The sequence below is a fragment of the Manis javanica genome, chromosome 4 (genome assembly GCF_040802235.1).
Source record: "Manis javanica isolate MJ-LG chromosome 4, MJ_LKY, whole genome shotgun sequence".
Lineage (NCBI taxonomy): Eukaryota > Metazoa > Chordata > Mammalia > Pholidota > Manidae > Manis > Manis javanica.
Window position 1 is genome coordinate 25445187 of NC_133159.1, and position 12420 is coordinate 25457606.

The 12420-nt window shown below is 49.3% G+C and overlaps 1 protein-coding gene across 5 annotated transcripts in view; it reads right to left on the reverse strand.

Annotated features, from left to right (window-relative positions):
* Window positions 1-12420, reverse strand: part of CSMD2 (CUB and Sushi multiple domains 2) — a 600037-nt gene that overhangs the window by 303020 nt on the left and 284597 nt on the right. The window lies entirely within an intron of this gene.

The window sequence follows — 12420 nt, forward strand, 5'->3', positions numbered from 1 at the left end:
TCAGGCCCTCCAAGGAGTCAGAAGAAAGGGCTTGGGCAGCCACTCCAGGCAGTGTGGCCCTTCGCAGGTGCAAGAGCCCATTTTGGGGTCATGAACTAGGCCCTCTTCTCTGGCTCCTCCCTCTGTCCTTGCTGCCTCCATAAGAGGCCTCCCCATCCCTGCTAGCTCTCCCCTCCTCTCTGAGATTAGCCTGCTCTGGGTTCTGGTGAGTGCAGCTCAGTGTGAGGGTCACCAGCGCATCCCCTGCTGTCACTGGTCACTGCCCAGCCTCTTGACCAACTGCCTTCCTGAGCCAACTTCCAGGTCAATGTCAATCAGATCTTTCCTCCTAGGGTTACTTAGAGATAAGAGCCTTCAGTGGCTCCCCAGTACCTACACGAGATTGACTTTCCAAACTTCCCACCCAGTCCCCTGTTGGAACAGGCCTCTGCTCAGTGCTGGCCCTCTCCACCATGCACAGGCCCAGGCGCCCCTTGTTCCTCTGCCCATTGGCCTGCATCACAGGAATGCCCTCCATCTCTCTGCCCCGTTGCCTCCCAGCTGACCCTATGCCCGTGTCTTCCCTCTCTTTCTCCCCAGCAGTGAATCAGGTACAAAACCTCCCCATGCTCCCTGTGGTGCCATCACTCCTCACTCCTGTCTGCTGCTGCCCCCACAGGGACACCCCACTGCATCTCCTAAGCAGTCCACACGCTCACCTTTTCTGTGCCTTTGCCTTCTCTGCCTGGAATGTACCCACATGCCTCTCTCTCCTGCCCATGTCACCCCCCACCCCCCACCTGAGCTGACTTTGGGAGGCCCTCGAACAGCACATCCCCAGAGGGATTCTTGCCTACTCTCCTCGGTTTTGAAGCCACCCAGATTTGGGTTCAGATCCAGACTTTGTCACTTACTCCTAGTGTGACCTAGGGCCATTTACATAACTTTCCTGAAAATGACAATAATAATACCAGCCTGAGGAGTTTGTGGAAAAAGATGACAGCCTTTCTGTGCGAAGAACCCAGCCCCACATCTGACACAGACAAGCTCAATAAATAAAAACTTCCTTTCCTCTCCTCTATGGTGCTTCCACATTTTATTCAAATTGTAATTCGGTTATCTAGGTGTGTGTTTCCCTAAGAGAACGCCTCAAAGAGGGCAGTGTAGCCTGGTGGGGAAGGAACATGACCTCCAGAAGGACCCCCCTGTGTTATCTTATGAAAATTACTTAAGCTCTCTATAACTTTATCTGTAACATGGGGGTGATAACCCCTCCCTCAAAGGGTTGCAAGGATTACATGAGATAATACACAAAAAAGACCTTAACAAGGTCCCTGGCAAATAGAGAGCTCTTGGTAAATGGTAGCTGCTATTTTATTCTTCAGCATTTTTATTCATCATACCAAGCACGTAACACGGTGCTTGGTATAAAGTAGACGTGTCAGGATTCCAGCAGAAAACAGGTGGCACGGTTATGAGAATAATTCGAGGAGTTTAATGAATAGACTCTTTACAAAGGAGAAACCCCAGGGATGGGGCGGTATTCTGGTAGAGGAGGTAGGGTTCATTACCACTTGCAGGCCTGGGAGGAAATGGCCATCCCCGAAAGAGAGCGCTACATGGAAAAGGCCACCATACAGGACCCAGATCTTCAATGGGACTACAGCCAGCTGGTGCAAATCTACCAGGAGGGAGCAAGGGTCACTCTCTTCCCTCCCTCCTCCAATTTCCTGCTGATGCATCTATTGATCAGGCCAGAGGGTAAGGGAGCACACCGATGCAGCCGCACAGGTAAGACTTCCTAGGCATGGAAACAGGTTGGAGAAGAGGGGAAAGCATCTGGGGGAATAAATGGGAGCCATCCAGTTCCATGGGCCTCCATCACTATGCATTAAACAAAAGAACTAACCAAGGAACTCCACGCCCTGCAAAACTGAGTTTTTACTATAATGAAAATGCTGACACACACCAAACTCCAGGATTATAACCCATACTGCTCTGGTAAGAGCTATTATAGAAACCAATTACTGTATTTCACCAGATTCCATTTAAAATAGTTTATTACAGGCTGAGTCATTTAAGTTTTCAAAGGAGCCACCAACAGTATTGTGAGCTTTTTTTTCCCCCAGGCCAAATTCAATTCTATCTCAGTGACAAAGCTTAGAAGTTATTTACATAAGGGAGGCAGAAATAGGGAGAATTTACCTGAATAATTCAGAACCAAAGGCTGTTTATTGCAGAATGGAATGAGGGGAGGGTGCTGGGGTCCCAAGAGCAGGAGGAGAGGAATGATCAAGATTGTAACTGGAAACCAGTGAGCCTTCTCCAGCCCCGGCATCTGCTTTAACCCCCAATTGCACAGCCTGGAGAAGCCCTAAGGGACACCTCCCACCTCCCATTCCTCCCTCACCTTTACCCACTCCTAGGAGATCCATCCCCGTCTGTTCATTTCCGAAGCTTAACCTTTCTGGGCCCCGTGCTGCTCAAGTATCTGCCCTGCTCTGCTCCTGCCTCCTTGGACATTTGAAAGTTTTCTGGGCATCTATCAAAGGATTGGGGGCTTACATGATGGAATCATGACATCAAACTCTGCCACTGAGATGATGTCATGCTTCAAATCTCTCTAATGAAAGACAAATTACTGACATGTGGAACAACACGGTTGACTCTTAAAAGGTTTATGCTGAGTAATAAAGAGTATACATTGTGTGATTCTGTTTATATGAGACAAAGCAGATTAGTGGGCCAGAGCTGGGGCCGAGGTCCCAGGGGCAACTGCCTGTTGGGGAGCACAAGGCCACCTTGCGGCTGATGGAAATGTTCTCAACCTGGAATGAGGCGGCCGTGGTATGGGATGTGCATTTGTCAAAGCTCCGAGAATTGAACATTTAAAATGGGTGATTTTATTTTATGTAAATTATACCTTAATAAAGTTAATTAAAAACAAATCTTTAGTGGTTCCAGTTCTTAGAGTAAAAGATTTTACTAGGGTCTGTAGGCCTCAAAAAAGCCAGTGTGCTTACACCTCTCCTGTCTCCTCCTCTCTTTATCTCTTTATTCTTTGAGCTCCAGCCACAAGAATCTCCTTGCTATTCAAAACTGGCCAGGCAGGAGCATGGGTGTGTGTGTGTGTGCACAATATACACACACACACACAGTATTCTCCAGCCAAACAGAAGACCTTATGTGTACTGGACACACACTGCTTTTTTTGTGTATCTCTGCCTTTACCCTTGCTGCTTCTTATGCCTTTTCTTATTGTACCACCTGGCTGCACAGAGAGGTTAAGAAACTTGTTCAAGGTCACACAGCTATTAAATGACAGAGGTGGGATTCAAATCCAAACCATTCCATTCAGAGCCTATGTCCTCAGCCAGGGGCATTATACTGACACATACAGGCAAGCATGAAGGCAGGCAGTGGAGCAGTTCAGACGGAATTCCATTCTGTTCCTTTTCGTCTTCTTCCTCCTCCCCCCAGGATCCTCTTTAATTTTGCTCCCTCTTAGAATCATAATTAAAGAAGAGAAACACAAAGAGAGATTCTCCCCTTCAAACCTTTCTGTCCACATTAACTTCACTATGGGGGGCCTGGGGAATTCCAAGTTTGCCCAGGAAATTGCTAGTGCAGTACAACATAAAATGTATTTAAGCAATTACACTCAATTTTTTTCTTTTTGGTAAATTGACTTCCGTTAAATGGGGCTTCATTAATGGAATCTGGCTTGGGGAGAATAAAAAAAAACCACTCCCTTTAATGCATGTAGTTGATTATGGGAAAAGTGGCTTTGAGACCCTGGGCAGAAAGCTGGAAGCTCTTCTCTTGGTAACAGGAGAGCTCAGAGCAGGCTTCGTGGAAAGCATTTCTTCTTGAGAAGCTTCTTGAACCGTCATGATGTTGGGGTGCTGAGAGACACCCTGTACAAGGTGACAATAGTGACCCTCTGCAAGGAATAGCTGCCTAAATGTAAACTGAAGGGAAGGAGCATTGGATCTTGATTTAAATCTCAGCATTCCTGAAAACTGACATCCTCAGGCAAACATTCAGTCATTCATTTACTCCCTAAGCGCACACACTGTAGAAGGTACTGTGCTTGAAGCGGGTGCTACTTCTGCTGTTGTTCCCTGGATATGAGGAGTCTCTGCGAAGACTGAAACCTACAAGAAGTAACTGCACTGTTGCCCTCTCCGTGCAGCCTTGATCCTCCATCAGCTGCATCTGGCGTCTGTGCTACCAGAGCACCTCTTGTGGGCTTTATCTCTTACCTAACTCGGCTCATATCTGGATCTGACTCAGGGCTGAAGGATCTCTGCATCCCAGGGCCAACCATAAGCCGTCCCTCCATCCTTAAGGCTGGCAGGGGAGAATGTGGGATACACGAGGTGCTTGCTACCCTATTCCTACTCCCCCAACCCCTCTTGCCTTCCCACCTGCCAGTCTGCTCTCCTCCCTGCAGCATGGAAAGGACACCATGAAGAAACCAGGGAAACCTTCTGGAAATGCCTTGGGCGGGGGTGGCAAACGATGCCAAGGCAAAGGTGACCTCCACTCCTGCTTCCCCTGACCAGGCTACCTCTCATCCCTGGAGCAAGCCTTTGTTGATGCAGCTCTGACACCCAGTCTCGTCACAAATGATTTCCCTACCAGTTTTCCTTTAGCCAAATACCTAGGACTCTTGCTCTGTCAAGATAAACCCTTCACCCAAGACATCCTTGATGTTACACGTTTTCCAGGAACTGGGCGAATGCCTGGGAAGAACATGTCTCTTTTGGATATGAGCTGCTGGAGTCCGCCAGGCTCTAGACTTAACCTTGGGAAGAGGCCCCTTGGCCTCTTAAAGTTCTGGTTCCCAGCAGTGCCTGCCCATCCCCATTGTTCAGGCAGGGAGAAGCCTGAGCCACCCTAGAAAAACTGAACTCTCAGCTACCTACCTACATGCTGGTTTAGGGTTGTTTGCTTGTGCTCTGAACAAAGCAAAGCTTCCCCCAGTCATCCTGCTCCTGATGTTCTCTCTCCCCTCTAACCCGCACCATCCTCCCAGGCATCATCCTTCCCTCCTCCCATTCCTTCCCTCCTGCGGCCAAGTCTTCTCTGCCTCAATCTCATCCTTCCTCACCTGGACTAGACAGACAGCCTCCGGATCTGCTGTCTATCTCCAGCGCATCCGCCATACTCTGTAGGGAGATTTGACGGAGTCCCTGCCTTGCTGGAAACTTAGCAGCAAAGGTCTACTGGCTCCAGGATAAAATCTAAACTTTTTAATGCCTCCCCACTTCAAAGGCACCCCCTTCGAGCTCTGGCTACTATCTCATCTCCATGCCTTTGCATATGTTATTCCGTAACTGGAATGCCCTTTCCCGTTGCTCTGACCACCCGGGAACATATCACCAATCCCAAGTGTCTCCTCTCCTCTCCCTGCCCTCACGGGAGAAGCAGTTCTCTCCACCGTGTCCCCGGTGTACCATGGACACTCCCCTGCCATGGTCTGGGTGCACCAAACCATATTCATCTTTTGCCCTGACTGTCTCCCCACCTAGAAGGGGTGCTCCGTAAGAGCAGGGACAGGATTTTCTCTATCTCAGTATGTCCAGCAATACAGCACAGGGCCTGGCACACAGAACAAATCAATTCCCTAGAACAGAGACTGGCAAACTACAGCTTGTTGTCTGTTTTTGTAAATAAAGTTTTATTGGCTTGTAATCCATCCTCATTTGTTTATACATATTGTCTGCTTTCATACTTCAATGGCAGAAATGAACAGTTGTGACAGAAACTGTAACATGAAAGGTCAAATATATTTATCTTGCCCTTTGCAGAGTTTACTGACACCTACCACAGATGTCTTGCAGATTATATGACTGGTTGGTAAAAAATGACATCTAATGGACAGTGACTGTAATGGGGTATGTGGGGGGACTTGATAATGGGGGGAGTCTAGTAACCATAATGTTGTTCAAGAAATTGTACATTAATGATATATATAAAAAAATGACATATAAGTAGGGAATAACAAAAGAACACATAGATACAGCTTAAACATTTCATACAATGTAGAATAGTTCAATGTACGATTATTTGCCAATCTATTTAATGCAGGACTGAGGTCTTTCCTCCGAGTTGCCTATCTTACATAAATTATACCCTTACTGCATTATTCACCATCTCCAATTTTGCTCCACCTCATCCAGTCAACGACTGTTTACTGAGTTAGGCACTGAGCCAGGCACCGGGGTGCAGCATGAGCAGGACAGAGCTGGTCCCTGCTGCACAGGACTGACTCAGTGGGTACAGGTGTCTTGCTCACTCATACCTAATATTTAGGAAGAAATTCTTTTTAGTGATTCCCCTTCATGGAGTCATTCCAAAGCATTCAATTTAGTTTCCATAGATGCAACTCTATTTCCTTTCACACTCATATTTCATCAGTTTATGTGATGTTTAATTTAAATCACATAATTACAATAACAAGTGTGACTGGGCACCGAGAGAGCTGGCAACAAATCCATCTGATTCTCAGAAAGTGCAAGACTCAGCTGGTGGGAGCACAAGGCACAGAGACTCTGGGGGCTGAGGGGTGTGGGGGATGGCCTGAGGCGGCCAGCGCTGAGAGTGCCCAGGGTATGGGCAGGAAGATCTGTCAAGGCCACGGGGGTGTGGCTGCTCCAGGGCGCTGCCTTGGTGGATATGGTAAAGAGCACTTTCATCATACATGCTTTGTGAATGAATGAATGAATGCATGCATTAATGAATGAATAAATGAATGAACGAACGAATATCAGTCTCTTGCTTTCAATAGTGGGTCATCTTTCCTAATTACATTCCCTTTGCAATCAGGAGAGTGGGAACCAGCCAAAATTAAAATCTCCTTTGAGAAGGACCTCACAGGGCTTCCAGGTCCAGTGCCCAGCTATGTGTGAATCCCACTACAGCATCCCTAACAAGATCAGTCAAGATGTGTTTTCAATGTTTCCAAAGATCAAGAACTCACCTCCTGACCAAATTCTCCCCTCCTCTTCAATCCCCCCACCGTCTCTATAGCCACTTCCTGCTCATCCTTCAGATGGTGTGTTGCAGCCACTGCTCCAGGTAGCCAGGCGGGCTTCTCCGGTACCTCGTGACACCTGCACTTTCTCTATCATAGGGCTTATCTCACCAAAGTCCTTCAGGGGTCTGCCTCATGCACCAGATCGTGAGCTCCCTGAACATACGAGCTGTTTTTTCCTGTTCAGTTCTTTCCTCAGCACCTTGCAGAGTGCCTGACACTTGGAAGGGGTTCAGTAAACTTGGCTTGCTGGGAGAAGAAATGCTTGAATGAATGAACAGATGAATGAGATCCTGCTGGTGAAAGCAGAGGGCATGTGTGGGAAAATCGAGGAAAAGGCAGGGAGCAGGCAAGTCAGGAGACAGCAGGGAGGGCCTCCAGGGCCACCCTGGGTATCATCTTGGCTTCCTGTGAGGACATGCTAGTTCTCCCCCTCAGGCCCTCGGGCCTTGCCGTGCTCCCCATTCACTTGGCAGCTGCCGGGACCTTTATGGGCACTCTTCTCACCCTGACGTATCCCTAACACAGCAACAGTGGAGTATGGTAATCAATGTGGGCAAATGTTCCTTCCTCCCCAGAAGCAACTCAGAAAACTCAACCAGTGTTGAGGCTCTTCCTGCGTGGCTAATCGTTAGCACCAGGGAACCCAAGGGGACACACAAGGCACATCCTGTGAACGCTTTTCCTCCCCATGCACTGCTCTCTGGACCGTATGTGTCCGAGTCTAGGAGTGCTGGGGGATCGGGCTCCTGGCTGTGTTTGCCATGGAGATGAGGCACCATCATGATGTCCTGGGGCTTGCGTAGTGGGGGTGGCACATGGAGAAGGTCTGGGAGTGGTTTGGGGTATCAGTTCTCCCCACACCTAGCTCAGCGGCTCACTGCTGCGTGAGGCATTTCCAGGGCCCATGATGCTCAAGAGAATGGAATGGGGCTGGGCTGGACGTGGAACTGGTGCCAGGTGCTACGCTCTGGGCAAGGGGGTGAGATGGATACCGGCAACCTTCCAGGAGATGCCAATTCTCCTTTTCTGTCTCCAGGTCCCAGTCAGACAGCTGACGCTTTTCTGAGTGCTAGAAGCCTTTCAAGATCAGTCTCAACTGACAGCTTCAGAAATAGTCCCCCACCTGACCTCAGGCCACAGCTGTTGGGACCCAGGTGGCCAAGTGACCTAAGCGGGGCCAATCAGCTGAAGGCACTGTGTACTCACTTGGAGGAATAGAAACCCCCACAGCCTGCCTTTCCTGCAGGGAGTGTGGGAAAGGGGTGTCCCAGCATGGTTTCTCCCCGCTCTGTTGCTGCCTCCCAACCCCATCACCTTACGTGATGTCCTGCACCTTGTATGTTGCCCTCCTGCGGGTCCTGCTCCCATCAGACCAGGACAGAACCTAAGAACAGCCTCGGCCCTGACCAGCTGTGGGCCCTCAGCTGCCCATTCCTGCCCCCAGCCCCAGTCTCTGTTACTGCAGGTTTGAGCTGAGATCCAGCCTGGAGACCTGAGGGTCCCCAAGGATGCTACCTAAGTCCTAAGATGTTAAAGCCTACCGCCATCAGGCTCGGCCCAGGAACAGGGTGAAGGCCTTAGGAGCCTGGGGATCAAAGCACACTCACACTCTACATGGGCCCAGCCCCTTCCTGGTTCAGGTCTCTGCCCTGGTGGAGATGCCACCTGTCTGGTTCCGTTACATAGAGACAATAGGTTTAAGAAGACTAAAAGATAAGGGCCAGATCTCTGGAATCAGACAAGCCCATATTTGAATCTAGGCTCCACTGTTTGTTAGCTGTGTAAATGTGGGCATGCGCTGTCACTTCTCTGAGCCTCAATTTCCTCATCTGTGCAATGGGATACCTATGAACAGCTATGCTTGTGTATATAACGTGTTCATGACTGTGCCTGACACAAAGTAGGTGCCTCACAAATGTGAACTATTTTCCTCCCTTGCTTAGCTCTGAGCAGAGAGGGGATGGGATCTTATCAGTGCCTTGAACCCCACTCTCCAGAGCACACAGGAGTTACACAGGCCCCAGTGGCCTGGCCTCGGTTTCCTTGGGGAAGTAACTGGGGACAAAACAGTGCAGGGAGGGAAGGACAGCGCACTCTGTGGCAGCCTGCGTATCTGGTACACCTGGCAGCCACTTTCCCTCTCTCCCTCGGCGGCCCTGGCCCCTGGTGACCCAGCCTTGCCATCTTCCACCTGGCACTGGCAGACACGACTCAGGGAAGGGCCTGTTCCTCCCAGGGAGGGGGCGATGTATGCCTCGCAGAGGCCTCGGGGATTACTTGGCTAATACTTCTCATCCAGAGGAAATGTTTGCAGACGGCTTATCGGGGAGCCTCCTCCCATGCTGGCCTTGCCTGCCACTCGACTGCCACTCTGAGCTGGAGCCTCTCTGATGCCCCCACCCGCTCCAGGAGGCAGCTAGCCAGCCCTGCCTGTGAGCTCAGCAGCTCTGAAGCTCTGGCTGAGGGAGTGAGCCTCCCAGTCGGCCAGAGAATGGATGGGCTAAAACATCTCAGGGGTGCTAAGGTCAGGGGGTCAGATGCAGCTGGATTCTGATTCTGCCTCCACATCCACTGGCTGTGTGACCTTGGAGAGGTTGCTTCACCTCTCTGAACCTCTTTTGTCCCAGTGTGTATCTCAGTGCAACGTGACGGTTAAAGGTGATACAGTGATGCTCATCAACTCCAGCTAAGGCTGCAAGACACAGTGGCAATTAACCTTGGTCATGTCTTATCTCTGCAGCAAGGCAGCCTCATGGGCTCAGGGACTCACAGTTGTGAACAGAAAGCAGTTTGGGGTAGAAATTAAGCACATGGGCTCTGGGAGGTATGTAGGTTCAAGTCTCAATGCTAAACTTACCAGCTGTCTAACATTGGGCAAGTAACTGACCTGCTTGGTGCCTCAGTTTCCTCATTTATTTAATAAGAATAACAGCAGCACCCACCTTGTAGGGCTGTTAGGAGGTCTGAGGTATTGGGTATAAGGTTCTCAGTACAGTGCTTGGCACATAGCACGTGCTTAAAAAGCATTTGCTATAATTATCAAGGGCCCATGATGTACTGATGCTGTGCATATACTATCTGAATAGCGAGCCAGAGGTCCAGCCATAAGTGGAGCCAGACCAAGTAGAGCGGGAGGAAGGAGGCAGGAAGGAGAGAACTGAAAAACAGGACAGGAGAGTTCCTGCCTTCTCACATCGCTCACCCCCATCACATCTGGGTTAATGCCTTACACTTTTGATGTCCAGTGACAGAAATTCAAGTCAAATCAGCCTGGAATAGAGAAGAAATTACTGGCTGCTCTAGCCAAACCTTAGCTGGCCCCGAGGATGACTAGACCCAGGAACTCAAATGACACAAGGCCCCTCTCTCTCTGCCCCATCTTTGTCATGTTCTGTGGTGGCTGACTTCATTATATTGCAAATAGAAGGCTGTTTGAGGCTGGAACCATGGCCACCCTTAGGAGCTCTGATTCATCCTCTCACTTTCATCTGCAGACAGAAGACAGATTAGAGAAGGCTCAGCAGAGCCCTCTGATTAGCCCAGCTGTGGATGTGCCCACTCCTGGGGCCAAGAGCATAGATCCTCCTAGAACCCCATCACTGGTTGGAGGGACAGTTCTCCAAAAGAAGGGAGGGGTGGGAGCCAGGCAGACAAAACGAAAGATGTCCACTGTGGTTGAAAGAGGCAAGGAGTTGGACGGGAAGATCAGGGCCCACTTTTCCTACTCTGTGCTGTTAAGGGGCCCATGAGGGGTATCCACAGATCACCATGGCGATTATCTCCCCAAAGTTGGTTTTATTCTACATCTTGTCTTCTCCCCCTTTGCTGCATCCTGCCAGCGGTAAGCAAGCATGCCTCACCTCCACTGTGCGAATCCCATTCTGATCCTCTGCCCCATTTCCAGTCCACCTGTCCACCACTGGGCTGGGTGCTGACACCTCACTCTGCTTCAGCCAGCCTCTGCCCTCGGGAGTGATGAGGCTCCATGTGCCCTGTAAATGCTGGTGTGGTTCTGTGGGCCTCCAGGTCAGTCTACCTGCAGGACTCTGGGCATCCTATAAACTGGGGATACCTTGATAGATCCACCTGGAATGAGGATCAATCCAGATGAGAAAATTTCCCCTAAATCCCTTAAGTGTTAAGATGTAGACACCGTATATTCCTTCCACCTGCCAACCTCCTACAACACCTGATGTTGTTCCTCCCCAGTGTCATCCTCTCTGTGGCCCCAGCCAAGGGAGTTCCAAGGGTGCCTGTAGAGGCTTAACCCACAGACTTGGAGTCAGACCGACCTGAGTTTGAACCCCTGGCTCTGCCACTTGCTGTTGTGTGGTCCTGGACAAATTAATCTCTTTCTCTAGTCTTCTGAAGATGATACACTTAAAGCACTTCCATTGCTTTTATTACAATATCATGGTCACATATGATTGAGTAACAGTTCTTGGCATGAGGTCAGTGTTCAAGAGCTGCTGTCTGGTTGCTTATGACCCTGCCTTCCCCCATCAGCCTGGCTTCCAGGAAATTTCAGATGCCTCTACCTCCACCTTCCTTCCTAAGGCAAATCCATTCCATCCTTGAAATATTGCTTATCAGCAGCCATCAAAGAAATAGCTAAATGCACCAGCAAATCACAGGTATTTATTGAGGGTGTGTGTGTGTGTGGTAAATGAGTGAATGAGCTGAAAGATTATGTGTGAATTAATTAGTAAGCAAACAAGTGAATTAGTGACCTAATGAGTCAGGGAGTGAGTGAAGAAGGATGTATAAAATTGAGTTGATCATGCACCGTGCTCCCTTAACTAATCCAATAAGCATCAGTGTAAATTATTCATCTTTATTAAGACATGCAGGGGTTAAGAATAGCACAGGAACAGTTATAGACCACCAGCTGGATGAGAAAGATACTGTGTTCATATCCTAGTGCTGCTTTAAAAATTACTACAAATTTAATGGCTTGAAACAACACAGATCTATTATCTTTCAATGCTGGAGGTCAGAAGTCCAAAATGAGTATCGTGGGGCCAAGGTCAAGATCAAGGTGTCTGCAAGGCTGTGCTCTCTCTGGAGCTGTGTACATTTGCTTGCCTTTCCCTCCTTCTAGTGGCCACCTTGTTTCTTGGCTTGTGGTCTCTTTCCCGATCGTCAGAGCCAGCAGCATAGCACCCTCAAATCTCTGACTCTGACCCTTAGCATCAGCCATCCCATGTCCGTCTCTAACTCTGACACTCCTGCCTTCCTCTTGTCCCCTTATGAGGACCCCTGTGATTATACCAGGCTCGCCTGGATAACCCAGGATAATCTCATCTCAAAATCCTTAACATAATCACATTTGCAAAGTCTCTTTTGACACGTAAGGTGACATATTCCCAGGCTTTGGGACTTAGGATGAGGACATC